This window comes from Podarcis vaucheri, assembly GCF_965113315.1.
Source record: "Podarcis vaucheri genome assembly, chromosome: 9".
NCBI lineage: Eukaryota > Metazoa > Chordata > Lepidosauria > Squamata > Lacertidae > Podarcis > Podarcis vaucheri.
The window spans coordinates 14,784,657-14,794,868 of NC_138767.1; positions in this window are offsets into that span (position 1 = coordinate 14,784,657).

Below are 10,212 nucleotides of genomic sequence, written 5' to 3' on the forward strand. Positions count from 1 at the left end.
CCCCAAGTCCCCCCATCTGATTTTCATTTTACCTCATCTTTAGCAGTTTACATATATCATAATTTTTAACCATTTTTTTATCTCACATACTTTTACCATATAAATCTTCACATTTTATCCCTTATATATAATACTATTTTAAAATACACTATCTTCTACTTCTAACGCTACATCCACTTCTAACGCTATATCCACTTCCAAAGCTATTCTAAGATTTAAATATTAACATATTTTTTCAAATATTCTTTAAACTTCTCCCAATCTTCTTCCACCATCTCTTCTCTCTGGTCCCGGAGTCTCCCAGTCAGTTCTGCAAATTCCATATAATCCATCAGCTTCATCTGCCATTCTTCGATAGTTGGTAAATCTTGTTTCTTCCAATTCTTTGCTAGTAATATTCTCACAGCTGTTGTGGCATACAGAAAAAAAGTAACATCCTTTTTGGGGATTTCACACCCCCCCTTGTTATTTTTCTACCTATGTCCTTTTAAACTGTGATATTAATGCCGTATTCTTAGTTTTAGATCTTGATTCATGTGGAAATTGTTTTCCATTTGGCTGTGTATTTTTTTGCTGTGGTTTATTTATTGCTTATGACTTTGGTAATTATGTAAATCTTGCCACCTTGAGCATTGTTTTTAACTGTGGAGAGGCAGCATACAAATAAAATGATGATGGTGATGATGACCTCGATTACTAAGTTTGGGGGGAGAGGGCACACAAAATGTGAGGTTCACAGCACAAAACTAGTACAGTGGTACCTCAGGTTAAGAACTTAATTCATCCCGGAGGTCCGTTCTTAACCTGAAACTGTTCTTAACCTGAAGCACCACTTTAGCTAATGGGGCCTCCTGCTGCCGCTGCACCGCTGCTGTGCGATTTCTGTTCTCATCCTGAAGCAAAATTCTTAATCCGAGGTACTACTTCCGGGTTAGCGGAGTCTGTAACCTGAAGAGTCTTTAACCTGAAGCGTATGTAACCCAAGGTACCACTGTACAAAATTTTGGCATCTGTTGGGGTTGGGATCTGGAATTTTGGGGTCACATGTTAATGAAGCTATGAAAAGAGATTAGGTGGGATGAGAGAAGAAATAGGAGACAACAGAAAGCTAGAATAATCACGGCAAGTTCTAAGTTTCTCCTTTTGATGAGAAGTTCTGGGAAGCTTTAGATCTTATCACTGGGCCCTTATAGGATTGGTCAAACTGGAATCCCCAAAAGGAGCACCCTTCTGTTATTCAGGAGCCACAAAATGTATACAGTGGTACCTTGGGCTACATGCGCTTCAGGTTACAGACTCTGCTAACCCAGAAATAATACCTCGTGTTAAGAACTTTGCTTCAGGATGAGAACAGAAATCACGCGGTGGCGGACCGGCAGCAGTGGGAGGCCCCATTAGCTAAAGTGGTGCTTCAGGTTAAGAACAGTTTCAGGTTAATAATGGACCTCTGGAACGAATTAAGTACGTAACCAGAGGTACCACTGTACTTCATTGAATTATCATAAAGGTAGCTGGAATGTAACATAACAGGAAGTGGCTTTTAAAGGATTTCCTGTGCCCCCTTCTGGAACTACTGAAAGTCTTCATCTGATCCACCTTGGAAATGGCAATAAACAAGGGTTGCAAAATAGGCTACAAATGTTTTCTCATTCAGAGTGAGGGCAAGAAGCATTATTCTCCCTCTGATTTGGCTCTGTGAAGCAGTTGCAAAGCCAGATCTGATTAGCTAGGTGCTGCCATGCCATTGTCTTGCTCACGAGGTGATCCCTGATTGGCTCAACCACATCACCAGGATGAAGAAAAATACACCCAAGCAGCTGATGAGAAGAGCATTAAACAGGAGCCAAGTAGAGCAGAAATGGTGTGAAACAAGCGAGTTTGGGAAGGATCTTTTGCAAAATATGCAGTACCCCTCCAAACTCACCCCCTCTTTTTGCAGTGAAAATGTTTACACATGAAAATGTAGCACAGTCCTAATTTTTAGTGATCTCTCCAGCTTTTGGTCCAGGAGCCCAACAGAGTTTTAGGGCTCATGGCCACTGGTCCCATCACCTCCTGGCAAATAGAAGGGGAAGAAATGGAGGCAATTGGAGATTTTACTTTCTTGGACTCCATGATCACTGTAGATGGTGACAGCAGCCACGAAATTAAAAGACACCTGCTTCTTGGGAGAAAAGCAATGACAAACCTAAACAGCATCTTAAAAAGCAGAGACATCACCTTGCCGACAAAGGTCCGTATTGTTAAAGCTATGGTTTTCCCAGTAGTGATGTATGGAAGTGAGAGCTGAACCATAAAGAAGGCTGATTGCCAAAGAATTGATGCTTTTGAATTATGGTGCTGGAGGAGACTCTTGAGAGTCCCATGGACTGCAAGAAGATCAAACCTCTCCATTCTGAAGGAAATCAGCCCTGAGTGCTCACTGGAAGGACAGATCCTGAAGCTGAGGCTCCAATACTTTGGCCACCTCATGAGAAGAGAAGACTCCCTGGAAAAGACCCTGGTGCTGGGAAAGATGAAGGGCACAAGGAGAAGGGGACGACAGAGGACGAGATGGTTGGACAGTGTTCTGGAAGCTACCAGCATGAGTTTGACCAAACTGCGGGAGGCAGTGGAAGACAGGAGTGCCTGGCGTGCTCTGGTCCAGGGGGTCACAAAGAGTGGGACACGACTAAACAACAACAACAACAACAACAACAACAAATTAAAAAGTGGGTGCCAGAAAGCCTTAAACTTCCTGAATGTAAAGATCAATAGAAGCTTTATTTTTGGGTCAGGGTTAGGACAATGAATGATTCCAAGTTTCTGTTGGGAGTTGTTAGGACAGAGCTACAGTTCCCAGAGTTCTCTGGGAAGAGTGATTGTCTGTTAAGCCACTCTGTGAATTGCACCTCTCAGCACCCCTAACAAACTACATTTCCCCCTTTGGGGAGAAGCCATGACTCTTAAACTGCTATCATAGTGTTTTGCCAGCTGTACAATTTATTCATTTATACACCGAACGTTTCTTCTACGCTGGTATCTGAAGCAGGTGGGTTTATATAAACCGACCATAGCAGTTTCTTTAAAAAAAGAACAGTGTAATGATGCTTAATAGACTGATTGACCTCACAACAGATAACGGTTATGCTGAGGGTTGTGTGTAGCACTGTTGCAACTCAGCAAATTCAGCAGTGTTTAGTATCTTGAGAGAGACAGTTCAGGGGGAAACTGTGTGTTGGCACATTGTGCTTTGACAAGAAAGAAAGAATGATCTGGGCCACTGCCTATATCTTGTCATATGGTTAGAAGGGGAAATAAAAAGTGTTATAGCCAGAGGAACAAAAACCGTAATTGTCCTGCAATATGTTATCATTATCTGGGACGCGGGTGGCGCTGTGGGTTAAACCACAGAGCATAGGACTTGCTGATCAGAAGGTTGGCGGTTTGAATCCCCACGACGGGGTGAGCTCCCGTTGCTTGGACCCTGCTCCTGCCAACCTAGCAGTTCGAAAGAGAAGAAGAAGAAGAAGAAGAAGAAGAAGAAGAAGAAGAAGAAGAAGAAGAGAAGAGTTTGGATTTGATATCCCGCTTTAACACTGTCTAAAGGAGTCTCAAAGCGGCTAACCTTCTCCTTTCCCTTCCTCCCCCACAACAAACACTCTGTGAGGTGAGTGGGGTTGAGAGACTTCAGAGAAGTGTGACTAGCCCAAGGTCACCAAGCAGCTGCATGTGAAGGAGCGGAGACGCAAACCTGGTTCACCAGATTAGGAGACTACCGCGCAAGTAGATAAATAGGTATCACTCCGGCGGGAAGGTAAACGGCGTTTCCGTGCGCTGCTCTGGTTTGCCAGAAGCGGTTTAGTCATGCTGGCCACATGACCCGGAAGCTGTACGCCAGCTCCCTCGGCCAATAAAGCGAGATGAGTGCCGCAACCCCAGAGTCGGCCACGACTGGACCTAATGGTCAGGGGTCCCTTTACCTTTATGTTATCATACTTAGCAGTTCACAATGTAAAACGACTAGTTGTGCATGCATTTATATCTGTTGGGGAGGAGTCCAGGGGTGTTGTTAGGCATTTAGCCTACTTGGGACATAGGCCTGTAGGCAGGAACTGGCATAAAATTTGCAACTGCAAATTTATAGGCCTTTTCACGAATGCAATCGCAGAGACTCCAGTTCAGTTTAACCTCCAGATTTATTGCCCATCCAGAAACAGGGGTGAGTCATTGTGCGGGAGAAGGGAAAAAGAAAGTTATGCTGCATCCTAACTTCCTTCAATTACTGATGCTGCCAAACTAGCTCGGTGGCATCTTATGCCACCAGAAATGCAGCTGTCACTAAAATTCACCCTGTAGGAGTCAATGGGAGGGCAGAAAACCAAGGTTTACAGTGCCCCTGCCAACCAGGAGCAGCTTGTTTGATTGATTGATTTTAAAGCATTTAATATTGACAAAATGGCTAAGAGATGTAGAAAAAATAACATAGAAACCATAGAAGAATATAATAAAAACAGAGATATAAATTGTGTGATTGGATGGGATACCTGTTGAAGGGAAGGAAGGAAGTCGTAAGCTCGGCAGAGCAAAAGGTTGTTTTGTGTTTGTTATTGTAATGTTGGAAATGCTGTTTAAAGGAAAATAATAAAAATTTATGGGGCAGGGGGAAGAATATAATAAAAACAGGAAGCCGGAAAACAGGAATTCAGGAATAGAAGAACTCAGTCTTGGGTCAAGCAAAGCCTGCCCCCAAGAAGTCTTTGGTAGATATCTGAAACAGCTATGTTTTGACAGAGAGAACTGCGTTTCAGAGAACAGGGGCAATGGCAGAATTTTTTTGGATCACCAGCTTGTGACATTCCACAGGGTGGGGTGCCACAAGTAATCTCCCCCTATCCCCTATATAATCAGTAAGGCAAGTGATCAACAAACAGTTGTTGAGCTTTTTTTTTTTTTTTACAGAAATGCCAGAAAACCACTGTGATTTTAATTGCCAAAGAACCAGGACAAACCGCTGTCTTCCACCTTCCTCCAGGTATATGAAGACGAGCAGCAAAGTCAGTCCTCAGGGAATGTGCAGGCGACCTTGGAACGGGCAGCTCACGGAAGAACCCCGACCAAACCTAAGAGGAGGCGTGTAGTTGTGATAGGGGATTCCCTACTGAGGGGAACAGAAGCAGTGATCTGTGGGCCTGACAAGATGTCTCGGTAAGTGTGCTGTCTCCCCAGGGCTAAGATCCAAGATGTAACTGAACGACTGCAAGGAATCATAAAACCCACTGACAAATACCCCTTCCTCTTGGTTCATGTGGGAACCAATGACACTGCAAGCAATAGCCTCCAGAAGATCAAAAGAGACTACGAGGCTCTCGGCAGGAAATTGAAGCAACTAAATGCACAAATTGTCATCTCATCTGTCCTCCCAGTTGAACGACGTGGCCCAGGGAGAGAGGGAAAAATAGTGGAAGTGAACAGCTGGCTTCGCAAATGGTGTAAACAGAAACGGTTTGGATTCTTAGATCACGGACTGCAGTTTCTTGAAGATGGACTTCTGGCAAGCGATGGGCTGCACCTCACAACGGTTGGGAGAAATGTTTTTGCCAAAAATCTCAGAAACCTCATCAGGAGGGCTTTAAACTGACTAATGTGGGGGAGGGAGACAGTGCTCCTGAAGGTAGGAGTCTATCAATTGATGAAGATGATCATCCAAATGTCATAGGCCAAATGGAGCAAACAGCACGCAGACCTAGTGGTGGGAGGAAAAAATCCTTAAATAAGAGACACGGGGGAATGATTAATGGACTTCAATGTCTGTACACTAATGTGCAAAGCATGGGAAATAAACAAGATGAGCTTGAGCTCTTGGTACAGCAAACTAAATATGACATAATAGGCATCACTGAAACCTGGTGGGATACGTCCCACAATTGGAATGTAATAATGGGGGGATACAATCTATTTCAGAGAAACAGACCAGACAAGAAAGGAGGAGGAGTGGCGTTATATGTCAGGGATGTGTATACCTGTGAAGAGATCCGAGATTTAGAACCTCAAAGCCAAAGTGAGAGCATTTGGGTCAAAATTAAGGGAGAGAAGAATAACAGAGACCTCATTGTGGGAGTTTACTATAGATCCCCAAGCCAAACGGAGGACATAGATGATGCCTTCCTGGAACAGATGGCCAAGCATGCAAAAGGAAGGGAGATAGTAGTAATGGGGGACTTCAATTACCCGGATATTTGTTGGATGTCAAACTCAGCCAAGAGCATAAGGTCAAATAGATTCCTCACTGGCCTTGCAGACAACTTCATTGTCCAGAAAGTGGGAGAAGCAACAAGAGGAACAACAATTTTAGATCTGGTCCTAACCAATGTTGATGACCTGGTTAGTGGGGTAGAAGTGGAAGGATCATTAGGCGTGAGTGATCATGCTCTTCTGAAGTTTACTATACAGCGGAAAGGAGCAGCCAAGCATACTAGGACTCAATTTCTTGACTTTAAGAAAGCCGACTTCATAAAACTTAGGGAAGTGCTGGGTGAGATCCCATGGACAGTAATACTAAAAGGAAAGGGAGTTCATGATGGCTGGGAGTTTGTTAAGAGGGAGATAGTAAAAGCACAACTTCAGGCAATACCAATGAGACGGAAACATGGAAGGTGCTTAAAGAAGCCAGGGTGGCTAGCTAAAGAACTTTTAACTGAGTTAAGATTAAAAAAGGATGTGTACAAAAAATGGAAAGGGGGGGAAACCACCAAAGAGGAATTCAAACAAATAGCCAGCACGTGTAGACACAAAGTCAGAAAAGCTAAAGCACAGAATGAACTCAGGCTTGCTAGAGAGGTTAAAAGCAACAAAAAAGGCTTTTATGGGTATGTTCGTAGCAAAAGGAAGAACCAAGAAACAGTGGGGTCACTCAGAGGAGAAGATGGTGAAATGCAAACAGGGGACACAGAAAGGGCTGAACTCCTCAATGCCTTCTTTGCCTCAGTCTTCTCCGATAAAGAAAACAATGCCCGACCTGAAGAATTTGGAGCAAATGATTCAGTAAAGGAAACACAGCCCAGAATAACTAAGGAGCTAGTACAAGAATACTTGACTAGTTTAGATGTATTCAAGTCTCCAGGGCCAGATGAACTGCATCCAAGAGTATTAAAAGAACTGGCAGATGTGATCTCAGAACCACTGGCAGTCATCTTTGAGAATTCCTGGAGAACAGGCGAAGTCCCGGCAGACTGGAGAAGGGCAAATGTTGTCCCTATTTTCTAAAAGGGGAAAAGAGAGGACCCAAATAATTACCGCCCAGTCAGTCTGACATCAATACCAGGGAAGATTCTGGATCAGATCATTAAGCAAACAGTCTGTGGGCACCTAGAAAGGAATGCTGTGATCACCAATAGTCAGCATGGATTTCTGAAAAATAAGTCATGTCAGACTAACATGATCTCGTTTTTTGACAGAATTACAAGCCTGGTAGATGAAGGGAACGCAGTGGATGTAGCCTACCTTGATTTCAGCAAGGCATTTGACAAGCTGCCCCATGATATTCTTGTAAAGAAGCTGGTAAAATGCGGTCTTGACTATGCTACCACTCAGTGGATTTGTAACTGGCTGACTGACCGAACCCAAAGGGTGCTCATCAATGGTTCCTCTTCATCCTGGAGAAGAGTGACTAGTGGGGTGCCATAGGGTTCTGTCTTAGGCCCGGTCTTATTCAACATCTTTATCAACGACTTGGATGATGGACTCAAGGGCATCCTGATCAAATTTGCAGATGACACCAAACTGGGAGGGGTGGCTAACACCCCAGAGGACAGGATCACACTTCAAAACGACCTTGACAGATTAGAGAACTGGGCAAAAACAAACAAGATGAATTTTAACAGGGAGAAATGTAAAGTATTGCACTTGGGCAAAAAAAATGAGAGGCACAAATACAAGATGGGTGACACCTGGCTTGAGAGCAGTACATGTGAAAAGGATCTAGGAGTCTTGGTTGACCACAAACTTGACATGAGTCAACAGTGTGACGCGGCAGCTAAAAAAGCCAATGCAATTCTGGGCTGCATCAATAGTATAGCATCTAGATCAAGGGAAGTAATAGTGCCACTGTATTCTGCTCTGGTCAGACCTCACCTGGAGTACTGTGTCCAGTTCTGGGCACCACAATTCAAGAAGGACACTGACAAACTGGAACGTGTCCAGAGGAGGGCAACCAAAATGGTCAAAGGCCTGGAAACGATGCCTTATGAGGAACGGCTAAGGGAGCTGGGCATGTTTAGCCTGGAGAAGAGGAGGTTAAGGGGTGATATGATAGCCATGTTCAAATATATAAAAGGATGTCACATAGAAGAGGGAGAAAGGTTGTTTTCTGCTGCTCCAGAGAAGCGGACACGGAGCAATGGATCCAAACTACAAGAAAGAAGATTCCACCTAAACATTAGGAAGAACTTCCTGACAGTAAGAGCTGTTTGACAGTGGAATTTGCTGCCAAGGAGTGTGGTGGAGTCTCCTACTTTGGAGGTCTTTAAGCAGAGGCTTGACAACCATATGTCAGGAGTGCTCTGATGGTGTTTCCTGCTTGGCAGGGGGTTGGACTCGATAGCCCTTGTGGTCTCTTCCAACTCTATGATTCTATGATTCTATGATTCTAATTCCGGATGTATGGCAGTCCTAGTGTTAGTGGCAAATTCAGAAGTGCAAGATCCCTTCATGATAGTCACCTTTGCACAGCCACACCTTAGTTTGGCTGGAGTTCTGTTGAGCAATGACTGCAAGATGGGAGCATGTATTTTTGAGGTTAAGCAACAATAAATTGCAGCAAATCTCACGTACACACACTCAGAACAAAAGGGTTTATTTTGGCAAAGGAAAGCAGCTTTCAAAAGTTTCAAGCATGCACCCAAGAAGTAAAAAAAAAAGAGTTGCAGGGTAGAGACTTAAATGCATGGAAATGACACCCCCCCCTTTCAACATACCAGTCTCCTTACCAAAGTAATAGCAATTTGCCTTCAAATGAAACCCATTTCAAACACTTCTCTGGAGAATGGAGAATAGGAGGAAGCAGAAAACAGAGTTTTTGGAGAGCCCGCAGTGTTCTTGGCAGTGCTTTTAGCAAAGGGTATTTTGGTACAAAACTGCCTAAGAGGAACGTCTTTGGTATTAGGTTCATCATCTTAGAAGGCAATCAGCAACAGAACTTTGCAACCGTTTCCAGATAACAACAGCATGTGGCTTCCCTTGCTCCCACGAATCCTGAGTGCTGTAGTTTACCCCCTCCTCCTCACAGAACTACAATTCTCGGTGCTCATTCTACAGTTCCCAGGATTCCAGGGGGAGCTGTGTGCTTTCAATGCAGAGTGTGACAAAACAACATTCCAAAAAACCACACACACACACACACACACACACACACACATGTACACACACCAGCATCAGGGCCTTCTTGCCCATAGGCGCTAGGGGTGTGGGGCACCCGGGTGCTAGGCTCTCGGGGGCGCCAGGCTGAGAGTCCGAGAGTAGAGTCCGGGGAAGAGCCTGCCTGTTGGTTGGAGCGCTGTGGTGGGCTCTTCTGCTGCGGGCGGCTCTGTGCCACGGGTTCGGTGGTGACCGAGCCAGCAAGACGCTGAGGCGGCCGGCCGGCTCTGCCCTCCTGCACGCCTGGGACTGGGCAACCTGGGGACAGGGGGGCGCCGGGCAGATCTGTGCACCCCGGCTCTATGTGGGGCTGCTTTTGAAGGTGACCTGGAAACTACAACTAATCCAGAATGCGGCAGCTAGACTGGTGACTGGCAGTGGCCGCTGAGGCCATATAACACCGGTCTTGAAAGACCTACATTGGCTCCCAGTACATTTCCGAGCACAAATTCAAAGTGTTGGTGCTGACCTTTAAATCCCTAAACGGCCTTGGTCCAGTATACCTGAAGGAGCGTCTTCACCCCCATCATTCTGTCCGGATGCTAAGGTCCAGCGCCGAGGACCTTCTGGCAGTTCCTTCACTGCGAGAAGCCAAGTTACAGGGAACCAGGCAGAGGGCCTTCTCGGTAGTGGCACCCGCGCTGTGGAACACCCTCCCTCCAGATGTCAAAGAGAACAGCTACTACCAGACTTTTAGAAGACATCTGAAGGCAGCCCTGTTTAGGGAAGCTTTTAATGTTTGATGCATTATAGTATTTTAATATTTTGTTGGAAGCCGCCCAGAGTGGCTGGGGAAGCCCAGCCAGATGGGTGGGGTAT